Here is a 21,402-nt window from a genome sequence, read left to right as displayed (position 1 = left end):
AGCGATTTTGCCAGGCTTAGAGCATTGTAGATCGCTCTTAGCTCCAGTATATTTATGTGAAGGGACGTCTCCAGGTTTGACCACACGCCCTGGACTCTTGTGCATTGATGTACTGACACAGTTCCTGGTTTTAGGAGGTTCCTGACAAGTTCGGATAACTCCCTTGCTTTCTCCTCCGGGAGAAACACCTTTTTCTGAACCGTGTCCAGAATCATTCCCAGGAACAGCAGACGAGTTGTCGGGGTCAATTGAGATTTTGGAAGATTCAGAATCCACCCGTGTTGCTGAAGCACTACCTGGGTTAGTGCTACACCGACTTCCAGCTGTTCTCTGGACTTTGCCCTTATCAGGAGATCGTCCAAGTAAGGGATAATTAATACGCCTTTTCTTCGTAGAAGAACCATCATTTCGGTCATTACCTTGGTAAAGACCCGAGGGGCCGTGGACAAACCAAACGGCAGCGTTTGAAACGGATAATGACAGTCTTGTATCACGAACCTGAGATACCCTTGGTGTGAGGGGTAAATTGGGACATGCAGATAAGCATCCTTTATGTCCAGGGACACCATGAAGTCCCCTTCTTCCAGATTCGCTATCACTGCTCTGAGTGACTCCATCTTGAACTTGAATTTCTGTATGTACAGGTTCAAGGATTTCAGGTTTAGAATAGGTCTTACCGAACCGTCCGGCTTCGGTACCACAAATAGTGTGGAATAATACCCCTTTCCCTGTTGTAGGAGGGGTACCTTGACTATCACCTGCTGAGAATACAGCTTGTGAATGGCTTCCAAAACCGACGTCCTTTCTGAGGGAGACGTTGGTAAAGCAGACTTTAGGAACCGGCGAGGGGGAGACCTTTCGAACTCCAACATGTAACCCTGAGAATTATCTGCAGGATCCACGGGTCCACTTGTGAGCGAGCCCACTGATTGCTGAAAATCTTGAGTCGACCCCCCACCGCTCCTGAGTCCGCTTGTAAAGCCCCAGCGTCATGCTGATGGCTTTGTAGAACCCGGGGCGGGCTTCTGGTCCTGGGCAGGGGCTGCTTGCTGCCCTCTCTTACCCTTTCCTCTGCCTCGCGGCAGATAAGACTGTCCTTTTGGTCGCTTGTTTTTATAGGAGCGAAAGGACTGCGGCTGAAAAGACGGTGTCTTTTTCTGTTGGGAGGGGGTCTGAGGTAAAAAAAGTGGATTTGCCGGCAGTTGCCGTGGCCACCAGGTCCGAAAGACCGACCCCAAATAATTCCTCTCCTTTATATGGCAATACTTCCATATGCCTTTTGGAATCCGCATCACCTGACCACTGTCGCGTCCATAAACTTCTTCTGGCAGATATGGACATCGCGCTTACTCTCGATGCTAGAGTACAAATATCCCTCTGAGCATCTCGCATATAAAGAAAAGCATCCTTTAATTGCTCTAGAGTCAATAAAATACTGTCCCTATCCAGGGTATCAATATTTTCAGTCAGAGAATCCAACCACACTACCCCAGCACTGCACATCCAGGCTGAGGCTACTGCCGGTCGCAGTATAACACCAGTATGTGTGTATATACTCTTCAGTGTAGTTTCCAGCCTCCTATCTGCTGGATCCTTGAGGGCGGCCGTATCAGGAGACGGCAACGCCACTTGCTTTGATAAACGTGTGAGCGCCTTATCCACCCTAGGGGGTGTTTCCCAGCGCGCCCTAACCTCTGGTGGGAAAGGGTATAATGCCAATAACTTCATGGAAATTAGCAGTTTTCTATCTGGGTTAACCCACGCTTCGTCACACACGTCATTCAATTCCTCTGATTCTGGAAAAGCTACAGGTAGTTTTTTCACCCCCCACATAATACCCCTTTTTGAGGTACCAGCAGTATCAGAGATCTGCAAAGCCTCCTTCATTGCCGTGATCATATAACGTGTGGCCCTATTGGAAAATACGTTTGTTTCTTCACCGTCGACACTAGATTCATCTGTGTCGGTACCCGTGTCGACTGACTGAGGTAAGGGACGTTTTACAGCCCCTGACGGTGTCTGAGACGCCTGAGCCGGTACTAACTGGTTTTCCGGCCGTCTCATTTCGTCAACTGACTTTTGTAATGTGCTAACATTATCACGTAATTCCATAACTAAAGCCATCCATTCCGGTGTCGACTCCCTAGGGGGTGACATCACCATTACCGGCAATTGCTCTGCCTCCACACCAACATCGTCCTCATACATGTCGACACACACGTACCGACACACAGCAGCCACACAGGGAATGCTCTAATCGAAGACAGGACCCTCTTAGCCCTTTGGGGAGACAGAGGGAGAGTTTGCCAGCACACACCAAAAGCGCTATAAATGTATATAAACAACCCTAGAAGGTGTTGTTTTTGATATAAGCGCTTTTAATATATCAATATCGCCAAATTATGCCCCCCTTCTCTTTGTTACCCTGTTTCTGTAGTGCAGTGCAGGGGAGAGTCCTGGGAGCCTTCCTCACCAGCGGAGCTGAGCAGGAAAATGGCGCTGAGTGCTGAGGAGAATAAGCTCCGCCCCTTTTTCGGCGGGCTTTTCTCCCGGGTTTTAAGAAAACTGGCCTGGGTTAAATACATACATATAGCCTTAATGGCTATATGTGATGTATTTATTTTGCCACTAAAGGTATTTAATATTGCTGCCCAGGGCGCCCCCAGCAGCGCCCTGCACCCTCCGTGACTGAATCAGTGAGACGTGTAGCAACAATGGCGCACAGCTGCAGTGCTGTGCGCTACCTTCATGAAGACTGAGGAGTCTTCTGCCGCCTGCTTTCCGGACCTCCGTCTTCAGCGTCTGTAAGGGGGATCGGCGGCGCGGCTCCGGGACGAACCCCAGGAGGACCTGTGTTCCGACTCCCTCTGGAGCTAAGTGTCCAGTAGCCTAAGACTCCAATCCATCCTGCACGCAGGTGAGTTGGAAATCTCTCCCCTAAGTCCCTCGATGCAGTGATCCTGTTGCCAGCAGGATTCACTGAGATTTAAACCTAAAAAAACTTTTTCTAAGCAGCTCTTTAGGAGAGCCACCTAGATTGCACCCTTCTCGGACGGGCACAAAAACCTAACTGAGGCTTGGAGGAGGGTCATAGGGGGAGGAGCCAGTACGCACCATGTGATCCTAAAAGCTTTATTTAGATGTGCCCTGTCTCCTGCGGAGCCCGCTGTTCCCCATGGTCCTGACGGAGTCCCAGCATCCACTAGGACGTTAGAGAAAACTTTTTAGAAATTAGCCCTTTTCTATCTGGGTTAACCCACGCTTCATCACATACATCATTCAATTCCTCTGATTCAGGAAAAACTACAGGTAGTTTTTTCACCCCCCACATAATACCCCTTTTTGTGGTACTTGTAGTATCAGAGATATGCAAAGTCTCCTTCATTGCCGTGATCATATAACGTGTGGCCCTACTGGAAAATACGTTTGTTTCTTCACCGTCGACACTAGATTCAGTGTCCGTGTCTGGGTCTGTATCGACCGACTGAGGTAAAGGGCGTTTTACAGCCCCTGACGGTGTCTGAGACGCCTGGGCAGGTACCAACTGGTTTGACGGCCGTCTCATGTCGTCAACTGATTTTTGTAATGTGCTGACATTATCACGTAATTCCATAAACAAAGCCATCCATTCCGGTGTCGACTCCCTAGGGGGTGACATCACCATTACCGGCAATTGCTCTGCCTCCACACCAACATCGTCCTCATACATGTCGACACACACGTACCGACACACAGCAGACACACAGGGAATGCTCTATTGAAGACAGGACGCCACTAGCCCTTTGGGGAGACAGAGGGAGAGTTTGCCAGCACACACCCAAGCGCTATAATATATATGGGAACAACCCTATATAAGTGTTGTATCCTTATAGCAGCTTAAATATAGTAATATCGCCAAAAAAACGTGCCCCCCCCCTCTCTGTTTTACCCTGTTTCTGTAGTGCAGTGCAGGGGAGAGTCCTGGGAGCCTTCCTCACAGCGGAGCTGAGCAGGAAAATGGCGCGGTGTGCTGAGGAGAATAAGCCCCGCCCCCTATTTCGGCGGGCTCTTCTCCGGAGTCTGTGAGATCTGGCAGGGGTTAAATACATCCATATAGCCTCAAGGGCTATATGTGATGTATTTTTAGCCATAAAAAGGTATTATACATTGCTGCCCAGGGCGCCCCCCCAACGCCCTGCACCCTCCGTGACCGCTGTGTGAAGTGTGCTGACAACAATGGCGCACAGCTGCAGTGCTGTGCGCTACCTCAGGAAGACTGAAAAGTCTTCTGCCGCCTGCTTCTGGACCTCTTCCATCTTCGGCATCTGCAAGGGGGGTCGGCGGCGCGGCTCCGGGACGAACCCCAGGGTGAGACCTGTGTTCCGACTCCCTCTGGAGCTAATGGTGTCCAGTAGCCCAAGAAGCCAATCCATCCTGCACGCAGGTGAGTTCACTTCTCTCCCCTAAGTCCCTCGATGCAGTGAGCCTGTTGCCAGCAGGACTCACTGAAAATAAAAAACCTAAAAAAAACTTTTTCTAAGCAGCTCTTTAGGAGAGCCACCTAGATTGCACCCTGCTCGGACGGGCACAAAAACCTAACTGAGGCTTGGAGGAGGGTCATAGGGGGAGGAGCCAGTGCACACCACCTGATCCTAAAGCTTTATTTTTGTGCCCTGTCTCCTGCGGAGCCGCTAATCCCCATGGTCCTGACGGAGTCCCCAGCATCCACTAGGACGTTAGAGAAAGGTAAAATATGGCAAGTCATGATACAGTATATTTGCAAATATTAATTGTAAGCTTACGAGCAGGACCCTCTCACCTCTATGTCTGGCGCAATATGCTGGCACTACGTAACAGTTAATAAAATCATTGTTTGGAGGGGTCGATTTGGAGAGGTACAACCAGTACAGGGAGAAAACCAGACAAATGAGATTAGCCTTATTATCTGCAAGTTAAAACCGGAGACTAGAAGCAACATCTAATTTTATAGTATATGCAAAATGTCATGCAGTCTTAAGGGAGGATTCAAATATTATCGCACACCGATCTCCCATCTAAAGTGACGGGAGATCAACGAGCGATATTGAAATGCCCCCCACTTACCGTGCTGATCACACACATTACACTGTAGTTTAGGCGCGCAAAGCAGCTAAACCAGACTAAGGTAATTGTCGCGAGCGTGAAAAGACCCATTTGGGCGACCAAAATGGGTCTTTATACGCACATTTCAGCTCGCTACCCGCTGAAATGAACTTGTCGTGCCAGTCGGCAGCAACATTTGGGGAAGGTATTTGAATCCGGCCCTTAAAGTATATAACTTCTTTACCCTCACAATCAACATTGAAGGAAAACCACCACCTCAGGGGTGCACCATTCCGATACATATCTATTGGGTTTCATATTTCTAACTGGCTCTCCTGTGTGTCTGTACTTCCCAATAAACAATTTCCCAAACAGGATTTGTTATTTATAAGGGTGGGGGAAGATTATCTAATAAAATGGACACAGGCAGAAGATGGAAAAATTCAGAAAAATGACAAATTCACATCTAAAAATGCATACTGTGTGCATACAGATTCCCACCACCAGATGGCACTGCATAGTTCAATTATCTACTAGACTGCAAAGATCATTGGCATAGGTTATGTCTAAAACCACAGCATAATCTAAACAATATTTAGGTTTTAAGTTACTCCTTTCAGAATTCCGATCACTAAAGTCACAATAAAAGCAAGTTCATTACATCAACTTAAAATACTGAAACAATGTAACCAAAAAAATTACAATGCAGCGCCTCAGAGCCAAACCTCCTAATGAATACTGTATTAAAAAGGTATTTAAATAATAAAATTGGCCAATAACCTGTCATTGGATGCCACATTTGCCCGCTCAAAAAAATAAATAAAAATGGGTATGTATTAGGGTGGCCAATCCTGGGATCGGGTTCGGGTTCGGCCACCGGGTACCAAGATTTAGGCCAAAAATCGCCCAGGATTCAATCCCGGGATTGGAAGCTCCAATCCCGGGTATTGCAGGATCAGGCGACCCTTTGAGTTTTTAATGCCGGGCAGCATTGAGCACTGTCTGTTTCCCTCCTCCCCCTGCGCAGCGTGACGTTGTCAGAGGTCACGCTGTGCAGTCAGCCGCCCAACGCCGAACCTGAAGGAAAGCTGTCCGCCGCCGAGCCCGATGGAAGTTTCCCAACCACCCCCATAGTATGGTGAGTTATGTGTGCGGTGCAGGGCGGGTGGGGAGGACAAGAGAAAGTTAATCCCGGGATTTACCATTTTTCAATCCCGATACCCGGGATAAAAAAAAATGGCCCAGGATTGGTCACCCTAGTATTTATGTTGAGGTGTTGTATTGATGGGAAAGGGGTTTTAGAACTAGCCGAAGGGAGTTTCACATGTTTTTACCCATATTTTACTAATTATACACACACATTCTTAAGGGGAAATTCAATTAGACACGGTTATTTACAGGCTGTGGAAAAATAAGATTTTACTTACCGGTAAATCTATTTCTCGTAGTCCGTAGTGGATGCTGGGACTCCGTCAGGACCATGGGGAATAGACGGGCTCCGCAGGAGACAGGGCACTTTAAGAAAGAATTTGGATACTGGTGTGCTCTGGCTCCTCCCTCTATGTCCCTCCTCCAGACCTCAGTTAGAGAAACTGTGCCCGGAAGAGCTGACAGTACAAGGAAAGGATTTTGGAATCCAGGGCAAGTCTCATACCAGTCACACCAATCACACCGTATAACTTGTAATAAACTTACCCAGTTAACAGTATGAACAACAAACGGAGCATCAGATCAACCCTGATGCAACCACAACATAACCCTTATTTAAGCAATGACTATATACAAGTATTGCAGAAGTAGTCCGCACTTGGGACGGGCGCCCAGCATCCACTACGGACTACGAGAAATAGATTTACCGGTAAGTAAAATCTTATTTTCTCTAACGTCCTTGAGGATGCTGGGACTCCGTAAGGACCATGGGGATTATACCAAAGCTCCCAAACGGGCGGGAGAGTGCGGATGACTCTGCAGCACCGAATGAGCAAACACAAGGTCCTCCTCAGCCAGGGTTCCAAACTTGTAAAACTTTGCAAAAGTGTTCGAACCTGACCAAGTAGCTGCTCGGCAAAGCTGTAATGCCGAGACCCCTCGGGCAGCCGCCCAAGAAGAGCCCACCTTCCTTGTGGAGTGGGCTTTTACGGATTTTGGAAGCGGCAATCCAGCCGCTGAATGAGCCTGCTGAATCGTGTTACAGATCCAGCGAGCCATAGTTTGCTTTGAAGCAGGAGCACCCAGCTTGTTGGATGCATACAGGATAAACAGCGACTCCGTTTTCCTGACTCTAGCCGTTCTGGCTACATAAACCTTCAAAGCCCTAACCACATCTAGTAACTCGGAATCCTCCAAGTCACGAGTAGCCACAGGCAACACAATAGGTTGGTTCATATGAAAAGATAACACCACTTTTGGCAGAAATTGTGGACGGGTCCGCAATTCTGCCCTGTCCATATGGAAAACCAGATAGGGGCTTTTATGTGACAAAGCCGCTAATTCTGACACATGCCTAGCTGAAGCCAAGGCTAATAGCATGACCACCTTCCACATGAGAAATTTTAACTCCATGGTTTTGAGTGGCTCAAACAGTGAGACTTCAGGAAACTCAACACCACGTGAAGATCCCAAGGTGCCACTGGAGGCACAAAAGGGGGCTGAATATGCAGCACTCCCTTTACAAACGTCTGAACTTCAGGTAGAGAAGCCAGTTCTTTTTGAAAGAAAATGGATAGGGCCGAAATCTGGACCTTAATGGAACCCAATTTCAGGCCCAAAGTCACTCCCGACTGTAGGAAGTGAAGGAAACGGCCCAGCTGGAATTCCTCCGTAGGGGCATTCCTGGCCTCACACCATGCAACATATTTTCGCCATATACGTTGATAATGTTTAGCAGTCACGTCCTTCCTAGCCTTTATCAGCGTAGGAATAACCTCAACCGGAATGCCTTTTTCTGCTAGGATCCGGCGTTCAACCGCCATGCCGTCAAACGCAGCCGCGGTAAGTCTTGGAACAGACAGGGCCCCTGTTGCAACAAGACCTGTCTTCGAGGCAGAGGCCATGGGTCCTCTGTGAGCATTTCTTGCAGATCTGGATACCAAGTCCTTCTTGGCCAATCCGGAACAATGAGTATTGTTCTCACTCCTCTTTTTCTTATGATTCTCAGCACCTTGGGTATGAGAGGAAGAGGAGGAAATACATAAACTGACTGGAACACCCACGGTGTCACTAGTGCGTCTACAGCTATCGCCTGAGGGTCTCTTGACCTGGCGCAATACCTCTAGCTTTTTGTTGAGGCGGGATGCCATCATGTCCACCTGTGGCAGTTCCCACTGACTTGCAATCTGCGTGAAGACTTCTTGATGAAGTCCCCACTCTCCCGGGTGGAGGTCGTGCCTGCTGAGGAAGTCTGCTCCCCAGTTGTCCACTCCCGGACTGAACACTGCTGACAGTGCTCTTACGTGATTCTCCGCCCAGCGAAGAATTCTGGTGGCTTCCGCCATCGCCACCCTGCTCCTTGTGCCGCCCTGGCGGTTTACATGAGCCACTGCGGTGTTGTTGTCTGACTGAATCAGCACCGATTGGTCGCGAAGCAGGGACTCCGCTTGACTTAGGGCGTTGTATATGGCCCTTAGTTCCAGGATATTGATGTGAAGGCAAGTCTCCTGACTTGACCACAGCCCTTGGAAACTTCTTCCCTGTGTGACTGCCCCCCACCCTCGGAGGCTTGCATCCGTGGTCACCAGGACCCAGTCCTGAATGCCGAATCTGCGGCCCTCGAAAAGGTGAGCACACTGCAGCAACCACAGGAGACACCCTGGCCCTGGGGGATACGGTGATCAGCCGATGCATCTGTAGATGTGCTCCGGACCACTTGTCCAACAGATCCCATTGAAAGGTCCTCGCATGGAACCTGCCGAAGGGAATGGCCTCGTATGATGCCACCATCTTTCCCAGGACTCGCGTGCAGTGATGCACCGACACCTGTTTTGGTTTTAATAGGTCTCTGACCAGTGTCATGAGCTCCTGAGCCTTCTCCATCGGGAGATAAACCCTCTTCTGGTCTGTGTCCAGAATCATTCCCAGGAAGGGCAGACGAGTCGTAGGAATCAACTGCGACTTTGGAATATTTAGAATCCAACCGTGCTGTTGTAACACTTCCCGAGAGCGTGCTACGCTGATCAGCAACTGCTCTCTGGACCTCGCCTTTATAAGGAGATCGTCCAAGTATGGGATAATTGTGACCCCTTGCTTTCGCAGGAGCACCATCATTTCCGCCATTACCTTGGTAAATATTCTCGGGTGCCGTGGAGAGACCAAACGGCAACGTCTGGAATTGGTAATGACAATCCTGTACCACATATCTGAGGTACGCCTGATGAGGTGGATAAATGGGGACATGAAGGTAAGCATCCTTTATGTCCAGAGACACCATAAAATCCCCCCCTTCCAGGCTTGCAATGACCGCTCTGAGCGATTCCATCTTGAACTTGAACCTTTTCAGGTATATGTTCAGGGATTTTAAATTCAATATGGGTCTGACCGAACCGTCCGGTTTCGGTACCACAAACATGGTCGAACAATCACCCTTTCCCTGTTGAAGGAGGGGAACCTTGACCACCACCTGCTGAAGATACAATTTGTGAATTGCAGCTAACACTATTTCCCTCTCTAAGGGCGAAGCTGGCAGGGCCGATTTGAGGCATCGGTGAGGGGGCATCTCTTCGAATTCCAGCTTGTATCCCTGAGACACAATCTCTAGTGCCCAGGGATCCACCTGGGAGTGAACCCACTTGTGGCTGAAATTTCGGAGACGCGCCCCCACCGGGCCTAGCTCCGCCTGTGGCGCCCCAGCGTCATGCGGTGGATTTAGTGGAAGCCGGGGAGGACTTCTGTTCCTGGGAACTAGCTGTGTTGTGCAGCTTCTTTCCTCTGCCCCTGCCTCTGGCAAGAAAGGACGCACCTCGGACTTTCTTGCCTTTTTGTGATCGAAAGGACTGCATTTGGTAAACATATGGCAAAAAATTTGACTTTCCAGCCGTAGCTGTGGAGACCAGGTCCGAGAGACCCTCCCCAAACAACTCCTCACCCTTGTAAGGTAAAACCTCCATGTGCCTTTTTGAGTCGGCATCGCCTGTCCATTGCCGAGTCCACAGGACCCTTCTGGCAGAAATCGACATTGCATTTATTCTAGAGCCCAGAAGGCTAATGTCTCTTTGAGCATCTCTCATATATAGGACAGCGTCTTTTATATGCCCCAGGGTCATTAATATAGTATCCTTGTCCAAGGTATCAAGTTCCTCAGATAAGGTATCCGTCCATGCTGCTACAGCACTACACACCCAGGCCGACGCAATTGCCGGCCTTAGTAAGGTACCTGAATGTATATAAATGGACTTCAGGGTACCCTCTTGCTTTCTATCCGCATCTTTTAGGGTGGCCGTATCCTGTGACGGCAGGGCTACCCTCTTGGATAAGCGTGCGAGAGGTTTGTCCACCCTAGGGGAGGATTCCCAGCGTAACCTGTCCGTTGGCGGGAAGGGATACGCCATAAGCATCCGTTTGGAAATCTGAAATTTTTTATCTGGAGATTCCCATACCTTTTCACATAACTCATTTAGCTCATGTGAAAGGGGAAAGGTCACCACCTGCCTTTTTTCCCCATACATATGAACCCTCCTGTCAGGGACTGGGGTTTCCTCTGTGATGTGCAACACATCCTTTATTGCTATAATCATATAACGGATGGCTTTAGCCAATTTAGGCTGTAACTTTGCATCATCGCCATCGACACTGGAGTCAGAATCCGTGTTGATATCTGTGTCAACAATTTGGGATAGTGGGCGCTTCTGAGACCCTGACGGCCTCTGCGACATAGGATCAGGCATGGGCTGAGACCCCGACTGTCCTAACGTTTCAGCTTTATCCAACCTTTTATGCAAGGAATTAACATTATCATTTAAAACCTTCCACATATCCATCCAATCAGGTGTCGGCGGCGACCCCACATTCATTTGCTCCAGCTCTGCTTCCACATAGCCTTCCTCGTCAAACATGTCGACACAAGCGTACCGACACACCACACACACACACACACAGGGGATGCTCTTTTTGAAGACAGTTCCCCCACAAGGACTTTTGGAGAGACAGAGAGAGAGTATGCCAGCACACACCCCAGCGCTATATGTCCCAGGAATCACACAGTAACTTAGTGTTAACCCAGCAGCTGCTGTATATAATGTTTTTGCGCCTAATTTATGTGCCCCCCCTCTCTTTTTACCCTCTTCTACCGTGAATCTGCAGGGGAGAGCCTGGGGAGCTTCCTCTCAGCGGAGCTGTGGAGAGAAAATGGCGCTGGTGAGTGCTGAGGAAGAAGCCCCGCCCCCTCAGCGGCAGGCTTCTGTCCCGCGTTTCTGTGTAAAATTATGGCGGGGGCTCATGCATATATACAGTGCCCAACTGTATATATGCCCAACTTTTGCCAAGAGGTCCTAATTGCTGCCCAGGGCGCACCCCCCTGCGCCCTGCAGTGACCGGAGTATGTGGGTTTAATGTGGGAGCAATGGCGCACAGCTGCAGTGCTGTGCGCTACCTCAGTTTGAAGACTGGAGTCTTCTGCCGCCGATTTTGAAGTCTTCTTGTTTCACCCTGCTTCTGTCTTCCGGCTCTGCGAGGGGGACGGCGGCGCGGCTACGGGATCGGACGACAATGGGTGAGATCCCGTGTACGATCCCTCTGGAGCTAATGGTGTCCAGTAGCCTTTGAAGCAGGACCTATCTTCAGTGAGTAGGGCTGCTTCTCTCCCCTCAGTCCCACGCTGCAGAGAGTCTGTTGCCAGCAGATCTCTCTGAAAATAAAAAAACCTAACAAAATACTTTCTTATAGCAAGCTCAGGAGAGCTCACTAAGTAGCACCCAGCTCGTCCGGGCACAGATTCAAACTGAGGTCTTGAGGAGGGACATAGAGGGAGGAGCCAGAGCACACCAGTATCCAAATTCTTTCTTAAAGTGCCCTGTCTCCTGCGGAGCCCGTCTATTCCCCATGGTCCTTACGGAGTCCCCAGCATCCACTAGGTTGTTAGAGAAAATGTGGTAGCCTTGGGCTTTAATGACCGATGATATTTAATTACAGCCATTTTTTCTCGACCAGTAAATTACTGTTATCTGGCATTAACACATAGGGGCCGATTCAATTGTTTCCTGTACCCCTGCAGGCCGTTTATAGGAGCTATTCAATTGTTGCTCCGGCCAGGTACCAATTAAAGCAGCTAAAAGCAGTCTAAGCCCGTCTAAAGCAGTTGGATTGGTGTCCATACTACGGACTTAACACTTTTTTTCTTGCACCTCAAAGGCTGACTGCCACAGCTAATGGGCGCCTATCTGAGAAACAACTGAATAGCTCCGATAGATACCACAACCTTATCTCCAATGCTGAGAGTTCTCTCACTGCTAGGAGATCAAATTTTTCACATTTGTTCTCCCTCACATTCCAACTACAATGATTACTTTTTTACGTGGTACCCACACAAACTGTACCTTGTTTTTTTCCGGGAAGACATTGTATTTTCAGAAAACACCATGGGGCAACTCAACTGACCTCCCCAATGGCTACCACTAGAGTGTGCAACACTGAGCAATTCAATTGTTTCTCTGTTCAGGCACCCATTAATGTTTTCGCTTCCTCCTGCAACGGTGAAAAGGAATTTGCGAAAGGTCCATGGTTTAGGTTCCCACGTGGGAGTTTGGGTGCGCTAACCAGGACATTAGACTGGATGGCCGTTTAAAAAGTAATGGGTGCCCAACCAGAGCAACAACTGATTTGCTCTGATGGGCACCCAACCCCCCCCCCCAATCCCCAACACACACACATTATTAATCCTCCCCAGCCCCAAGGCTTTTCACTTATTCAAATACATCAAATAAAACTGGAAGAAAATATAACCAAAACATCATTCCCCCCCAAATAAATATATTGTGGTACTTGCTGTAGCAATGCACTGTTCACAAATTGTAGGAAACTACATACAGGTTGAGTATCCCTGATCCAAAATGCTTGGGACCAGAAGTATTTTGGATATCGGATTTTTCCTTATTTTGGAATAACTGCATACCATAATGAGATATCATGACGATGGGATCCAAGTCTAAGCACAGAATGCATTTATGTTTCATATACACCTTATACACACACCCTAAAGGTAATTTTAGCCAATATTTTTAATAACTTTGTGCATTAAACAAAGTGTGTGTACATTCACACAATTCATTTATGTTTCATATATACCTTATACACAGACTGAAGGTCATTTAATACAATATTTTTAATAACTGTGTATTAAACAAAGTTTTTGTACATTGAGTTATCAGAAAACCAAGATTTTACTATCTCACTCAAAAAATTCTGTATTTCGGAATATTTGGATATGGGATACTCAAACTGTATAGGTTTTCACAGAAAACAAACAAAAAAAAGAAACACTTGAAAATAACTTGGGGGGAGGGTGGGCTGGGGGAGTATTCAATTAGCTGTGGTAGCCCTGAAGTGAGCACTTAGCAGAGGGAAACATCTGGTAACAATTACCTTTTCACAGATTCTGTGTGTTTATGCCTAATAACACATTAAGTCAACGGGTGTTAACAAGGGACGTGTGTGAGAAAGGGTCTGAAATTGAATAGCCCCAGACATTAAAGCCAAAGGCTACCACCTTTTTTCACTTGTGGTAATTTACCGTAGGTAATTGAATTCCTGTTTTTTTTTTTCCTCCCAAATTTAGTACACCATGTGTATCTAGACCTATAATTTTTTAGGGTGTAGTAGGTTGTCGGGCTCCCGGCGACCAGCACTGGAATCCTGACCGCCAGCATACCGACAGCTGGGCTAGCGCAAATGAGCCCTTTGCGGGAGCACTACGCGTGCCACGCTATCTATTCTCCCTCCAGGGGGTTGGTGGTGGACCCCCAAGAGGGAGAAAAACTGTCAGTATGCCGGCGGTCAGGATTCCGGCGCTGGTATGCTGATCGCCGGCAAAGTGAAGACCACTCAATTTTTTAAACTAGGAAACCTACCAAATGTTAGGGCACATTTAATAATTTGATATAATATGGAGGAGAAGTGTGGGTGTAATTTTTTTTTGTGTTCGGTTGGAGTTATTGTTATTACTGAGGTAGCAAATTGTTTGAAAGAGGAGATTTATTTACAAGTGTTTACCCATTTGTGTTTGTGCAGTTATGGAAGAGAAGGGTTGTTGTTGTATGGTGACCACCAAACAATAGCTGCTAAGAGACCATATAACTTGAAGACGAAGACTCCCCTCTTTCAAATGTGGATGCCCCCATGTGAATAAGTTCAATTACAGGAGCAAGAGTGTATGGGTGGAATTCAATTCTTTCCCGTCGGCAGCCACTAGATGGCGCCCAAACAGAGCTATTCAATTGTAGCTCTGTTCGGGTGTGAATGGCTGCTGGCGTCTGCATTTCAGCTTGCACCTCCCAGGGGTAGCGAGCTAAAAAACTAAGTGTGACCCATTTGGGCACCCAAATGGCACTTTCCGCGATCACGCCCAGCACTTTGGTTGGGTTTAGCGGCTTTACGCTGCTAAACACAACCTCTATGGGCGCGATAGCCACGCTAAAAAAGATTGACTATCACCCCGTGATCTCACGTAACTTAAGATGGGAGATCGGGTATGATATAACAATTGAATTCTGCGCCCTACATATGTTTTCCATAGTTTAGATTGATATTGTCTGATCACTAGAGAAGAGCTACTAGGTGGCACTATCACTTGAAAAAGAGGAACTGCCTCTTTAAAAAGTACACAGTTGGGCATAAAAAGAGCATGTAGTGCTCTTTGGCACATGTATACAAAAAGATACGTTTTCAGTAGAATAGGGTAATACTGTCGGTGATCAATAGACCATAGCTACAGATGTAGCAGTGTACATCATTGCCGCGATATGTACACACATGCATAGCAACAATTTAACGCATCAAGGTGCGTCGGTGCACCAGCAATTAATGTATTGTCTATGGCAGTGGGAGCAAATTTACGCAGGTGCACATTACATGTGACAAACTAATTGCGAGTGCGTTTAGAGCTACATCTGTACTAGAAGACATTATTTGAAAGAGAGGACCACTTTTTAAAAACATGGGTAACCCTAAAATTATGTCTGCCAGGTTGGGGATGATACTGGATCATCCCTGGAATCCATGACTTTTCATCAGTTGTACTGACATTTGCAAGGTGATCACACTAATCCCCAGGCAGTAACTTTTGTAAAGTCACCTATTTTGAAAGAAGGGACTCTCCTCTTTCAAACGAGGGGTCCCCTCTATCTTTCTAGTTGCCAGGCTTGGGGAGATAGTGGGACTCGTCATCTGCTTATACACAAACACTGGATGCCGAATCCCACTAATCACCTACAGTGAAAGGGATAAAAATCACTAGACATTTTAACGTAATTCAAAATACTATAGCTACTTTTATTTGCAGAAATAAAACTTGTGCTGGCTATAAATGATCCATAACGTGTGCTGATACCGCTTCCCCCCCATAACGACTGTTCTTACAGTTACCCCATAGGGCGTTCAGCACCTGTCACTCCAGATATTCTAGTGCTCCAAATAAGAGAAGGGTGACTCCTTTATTCTTGAGTAAGGCAGCAGAGAACACTCATATATACACAGTCGAAGCTAGGGTAAGGCTGCAGTTAGAGTGGGGTTAGGATTCGGTTGCAGGTAGGATTAGGGTAAGGCTGCAGTTGGAACGTTGGCTCCACCTACAGTCGATTTGGTGCCACCTATGTGAGGCCACTTTCAGAAAATTTTCCCGGGACACTTCATTCTCAATCCACCCGTTTATGTTTTCTCCCTCTATGGCAGTAGTCCAATGTTTCACTACCATTGATGAATTTCAGATGACGGACACAGCAATGTATTCAAACCAATGATAACAGAGCAGGAGTGGGAATCACCACAACAAGATCATCACCCTCTTAACATCTGGCTTATTTTGCCCTATCAGTATTTTGCTTCCTACTTTGAAGCATAGACGTTGTCATACCCATTCAACATGTGGCCCTCCAGCTGCAGTGAAACTACACATGCCAGTCATTTAACAGTTATGCTATTAGGGCAGGCATGTCCAACCTGCGGCCCACCAGCTGTTGTGAAACTACATATCCCAGAATGCCCTGACAGTTTTGATGTCAGAGAATGCTACAGCTGTGTCAGGGCATGCTGGGATGTGTAGTTTATCAACAGCTGGAGGGCCACAGTTTGGACATGCCTGTAATTAGGGCATGCTAAACCTGTAGCAGGGCATGCTGGAACGTTTAGTTCCACAGCAGCTAAAAGGGCTGCATGTTTTAAACACCTACCCTAGACACAGCTGTTGAGATAGGAGGTACTGCTAGATTCCAGACCCTGTGACAACAAGGAAAGAGGGATGGTTTAAACCATCAATCGCCATTAGTGGGCAACTGGTGATTAATGTAACAATGTATACCCTATTTATGGCAATACAAATTTAACCAACTTCTGGTTTCCGATTTTTTTCCCCTATTACAACATGGGCCACATTAGTTAAGTTAGCTCCGTCAACTAAGTGTAGCACATTTACTTGTCACTCAACATAATGGTCTAAAGCAAATCAAGTTGCTTTGGGTTACATTGGGGGAGAAGTGGGATACGTTAGTGATTGACTAGATTGTTAAATAAAGGGAACTTAAATGACTTTCTGAGATACTTGAACAATATTTTACATAATGTGATATTAGTGAACTGAAGAGAAATATACAGTTGCAAGAAAAAGTATGTGAACCCTGTGGAATTTCCTGGATTTGTGCATAAATTGGTCATAAAATGTGTTCTGATCTTCATCTAAGTCACAACAGGGTGTGGATCATTAGATCGACAGTGTCTAGGTCGACAATGTTTAGGTTGACCACTATAGGTCGACAGTCACTAGGTCAACAGGGTTTGAAGGTCGACATGAGTTTTATCAAATTTTCTTTCTTTTTTTGAACTTTTTCATACTTCACGATCCACGCGGACTACGACTGGGAATAGTAACCTGTGCAGAGCGGAGGAAAGCACTGTGACACTGTGCACTAATTAGGCTTCCCGGTAACTGTACGGAGGGAACGACACCAAAGAAACATGAAAAATTCATGTCAACCTTTTGACCTGTCAACGTAGAAACCCACTGTCGACCTAGACATTGTCGATCTAATGGTTTCTAGGCCGACAGGTCAAAAGATCGACATGAGTTTTTCATGTTTTTTTTGATCTTGTTCTCTCCGTACAGTGACCGGGAAGCCCAATTAGTGCACCGTGTACCCTCGGGCAAGGTGCCTCGCTCCGCTCAGGTTACTATTCCCAATCGTAGTCCGCGTGGAGTGTTAAGTATGAAAAAGTTCAAAAAAAGAAAAAAAAATGTGAAAAACTCACGTTGACCTTTTGACCCGTCGACCTGCAAACCCGGTCGACCTAGTGACTGTCGACCTATAGTGGTCGACCTAGACACTGTCGATCTTCAGACCGGATCCCGTCACAACAATAGACAAACACGGTCTGCTGAAACGAATACCACACAAAGAATTATATATTCTCATGTTTTTATTGAACACGCCATGTAAACATTCACAGTGCAGGGTGGACAAGGTATGTGAACCCCTAGGCTAATGACTTCTCCAAGAGCTAATTTGAGTCAGGAGTCAGCCAACCTGGAGTCTAATCAATGAGATGAGATTGGAGGTGTTGGTTAAAGCTGTCCTACCCTTTAAAAAACACACACCAGTTTTGATTTTGCAATTCTCAAGAAGCACTGCCTGATGTGAACCATGCCTCGCAGAAAAGAGCTCTCAGAAGACCTACTATTAAGAATTGTTGACTTGCATAAAGCTGGAAAGGGTTACAAAAGTATCTCTAAAAGCCTTGATGTTCATTAGTCCACGGTAAGACAAATTGTCTATAAATGGAGAAAGTTCAGAACTGTTGCTACTCTCTCTAGGAGTGGGCGTCCTGTAAAAATGACTGCAAGAGCACAGCGCAGAATGCTCAGAGGTGAAGAAGAATCCTAGAGTGTCAACTAAAGACTTACAGAAATCTCTTGCACATGCTAACATCTCTGTTGATGAATCTACCATACGTAAAACACTGATTGAATTCATGGGAGGATACCACGGAGGAAGCCACTGCTGTCCAAAAAAAAGATTGCTGCATGTTTGAAGTTTGCATAAGAGCACCTGAATGTTCCACAGCACTACTGGCAAAATATTCTGTGGACAGATGAAACCAAAGTTGAGTTGTTTGGAAGGAACACAACACTGTGTGGAGAAAAAAAAGGCACAGCACACCAACATCAAAACCTCATCCCAACTGTGAAGTATGGTGGAGTGGGCATCACGGTTTGGGGCTGCTTTGCTGCCTCAGGGCCTGGACAGACTGCTATAAATTGACGGAAAAATGAATTCCCAAGTTTATCAAGACATTTTGTAGGAGAATTTAAGGCCATCTGTCCACCAATTGAAGCTCAACAGAAGATGGGTGATGCAACAGGACAACGACCCAAAGCACAGAAGTAGATCAACAACAGAATGACTTCAACAGAAGAAAACACGCCTTCTGGAGTGGCCCAGTCAGAGTTCTGACCTCAAGAGAGCGATTAACATCAGATAACCCAAGAATATTGCTGAACTGAAACTTTTGTAAAAACGAATGGTCCAAAATTCCCCCTGACCGTTGTGCAGATCTGATATGCAACTATAGGAAACGTTTGGTTGAGGTTATTGCTACCAAAGGAGGGTCAACCAGTTATTAAATCCAAGGGTTCACATACTTTGTCCACCCTGCACTGGGAATGTTTACATGGAGTGTTCAATAAAAACATGAGAACATATAATTGTTTGTGTGGTATTAGTTTCAGCAGACTGTGTTTGTCTATTATTGTGACTTATGAAGATCAGAACACATTTTATGACCAATTTATGCACAAATCCAGGAAATTCCAAAGGGTTCACATACTTACTACATACTAACTACGTAACTACATTGTTTCCCCGGTATGCAGCCATTTGCGCTTATGTCTTTTCTGCACATTTATGCAAAACAACAGTCTCCTTATATGTAGATATAAACAGACTGTGCAATGTAGCAACACAAACTGGCCTATCAGTAAAGTTAACCACAGCTAGCAATACACCAGACCAACTTTCATCAAACTAGTTGGCTGGTATGAAAATCTGGTAAAGTATTGGATTAAAGGACAATCAGCAATTTGCTACCAAACAGTGGAAGAGACAAAAGCATTCAAACAAGTTTTTCAGAGTAAACAGATTTGACCAACTTGACTGGACAGCCAGTTTAATCAATTTTCTGGCATTTAGGGGCAGGGCCATGACTGTATGATTCTCTGACAATATCACTCTTGCTACCACCAAAATACACATATTAGTAAGAACCAGACAGGATTACCTGCAATCTTTCTCTTCCGAGGAATCTTAAATACATGAGTCTCCTGGAGATTTTACTTTTATTATTTTCTTTAAAATAATTTTTTTGTTTTATACTACTCTACACTTATATTGGGGCCAATTCAATTGTTTTTGGCGTCTAAAAATCCTATCTAAACGGGACTTTTTAGACACCCAAACATTTGTCACAATTATGTTTAGGCGCCCATGCACACTGCGCATGTAGCACCAAACAGACCAGGTCTAAAATGCCTAAACCAGTCTAAACTCCCTGCTTTGTGCATTCAAACTCCCATTTGGACGCCCAAAGTGCAGAGTGTCACATTTTTTTCTCTCACAGAGAGAATCCGAGAAACAAATGTGTCCTCCGCAGCCGCTGGGCGAATCAAACAATAGAATATAATTGCTGACGCTATAACAGTTGAATCGGCCCCATTGTATTTCTGGGGCATATTCAATTAGTAGCAGGGTAATTACTGGAGTAGACCAATTTAATTAGTGGTAATTAACCTGCTAGCAAATCCCCTCCGCACATTTCTTCTCGCCACCTCTGTAGGCTGTGAGAAGAAATGCGTCTCCAGTGGCTAATGCGCACCCGATCAGAGTAACAATTTAATTGCTCCGTCGGGCTCCCATTAGTTAAGGTGCCCGGTAAAACAATTGCATACCTCCCAACATGACCACCTCCAGGGACAGAATGCTCTACTCCTGGACTTCCCTCTTAATGTATGATTGCCATCACCTGTGGAGAAACACCTTACTTATCCATTAACCTGTTCAAAACAGGTGCCAGCAATCCTAAATTAAGAGAAAAGTACAGAAGCAGAACATTTTGAGAGGGTCATGTTGGGAGGTATGCAATTAATTTCCCCCTTACACCTCAGACCATTCTTAGGGACATAGTACCGGGCTGTTTGCATTCAGACATGCCAAATTCCATGGTTGATGCGCATTCACGTGCATAAACCCGGGATTTTGATGCATGTCTGAAAGGGGTCTACGTGTGTTGAGAGAAGTGGGCATGTTGTTTTGGAAGGGAAATATATGGCAATAGCATTTCAAACTTAATTATGGAGTTGAACTGTAGGATGAAGGCGGCAGGGGCTTTATTACATTGTATCATATAAATGTATTTTAACATTGTTTCATAGCTTAAATTTTCAAAATTTGGCTAACCCATTCCAAATGTAATTTTTACCTCTTCCTGTACTACTTTAAGACTAGACTGCAAATCAAGCTTCACCTTGGTAGGCTTAAACAGACACCTACTATTCATTCTTCCAGAGCCAATCATCTCTTTTACAGGGACAGTATTTGCACACAATTCCATCCAGCAATGCACAGACAAAGAACAAAAGCAACAATCACATATAATGCTTGGAAGATCGACAAGACATTTTATCTGACAGCCTGTAACCTAGCAGATATCGTGGCCATAAACTGACAGATCTCTCACAGTGTATATGGCTATTATATCTGGGATCTTTCACAGGGGAGGAGACATTTCCCCATTCCTTCCATGTGAAGAAACAGGGGAAATGTCTGTTGATTGGCTGCAACGGGTGCATACAGATTCAGCCAACTTGCTACTCCAAAAATATTGCATCCAGCATGTCCGACTGATCAATATATTAAGATCGGTCGTGCAAATACACAGTATAATCATCTGGGGAGGTGGAACCCCAAGAATGTAAAATGTATGCCCAGCATTAGGCATACAGCACTCTTTACTTGAATATGAAATGCAAAAAATAAAAAGTAAATAAAATAAAAAAAATATTACAAAACCACATTTACCCATTCTGTAAAAAAAAAACAAAAAAAAAAAAAACACAACAACAAATAAACAGTCACCTATATATTACATCTGCCC

At 46.0% G+C, this 21,402-nt stretch overlaps 1 protein-coding gene across 4 annotated transcripts in view; it reads right to left on the bottom strand.

Moving 5' to 3' along the window:
• Positions 1–21,402, bottom strand: part of KDM6A (lysine demethylase 6A) — a 435,435-nt gene that overhangs the window by 118,289 nt on the left and 295,744 nt on the right. The gene's annotated exons all lie outside the window — the stretch shown is intronic.

The sequence above is a fragment of the Pseudophryne corroboree genome, chromosome 2 (genome assembly GCF_028390025.1).
Source record: "Pseudophryne corroboree isolate aPseCor3 chromosome 2, aPseCor3.hap2, whole genome shotgun sequence".
Classification (NCBI taxonomy): domain Eukaryota; kingdom Metazoa; phylum Chordata; class Amphibia; order Anura; family Myobatrachidae; genus Pseudophryne; species Pseudophryne corroboree.
Note: the sequence above shows the minus strand (reverse complement) of the source record. Positions and strands in the feature narration are given on the sequence as shown.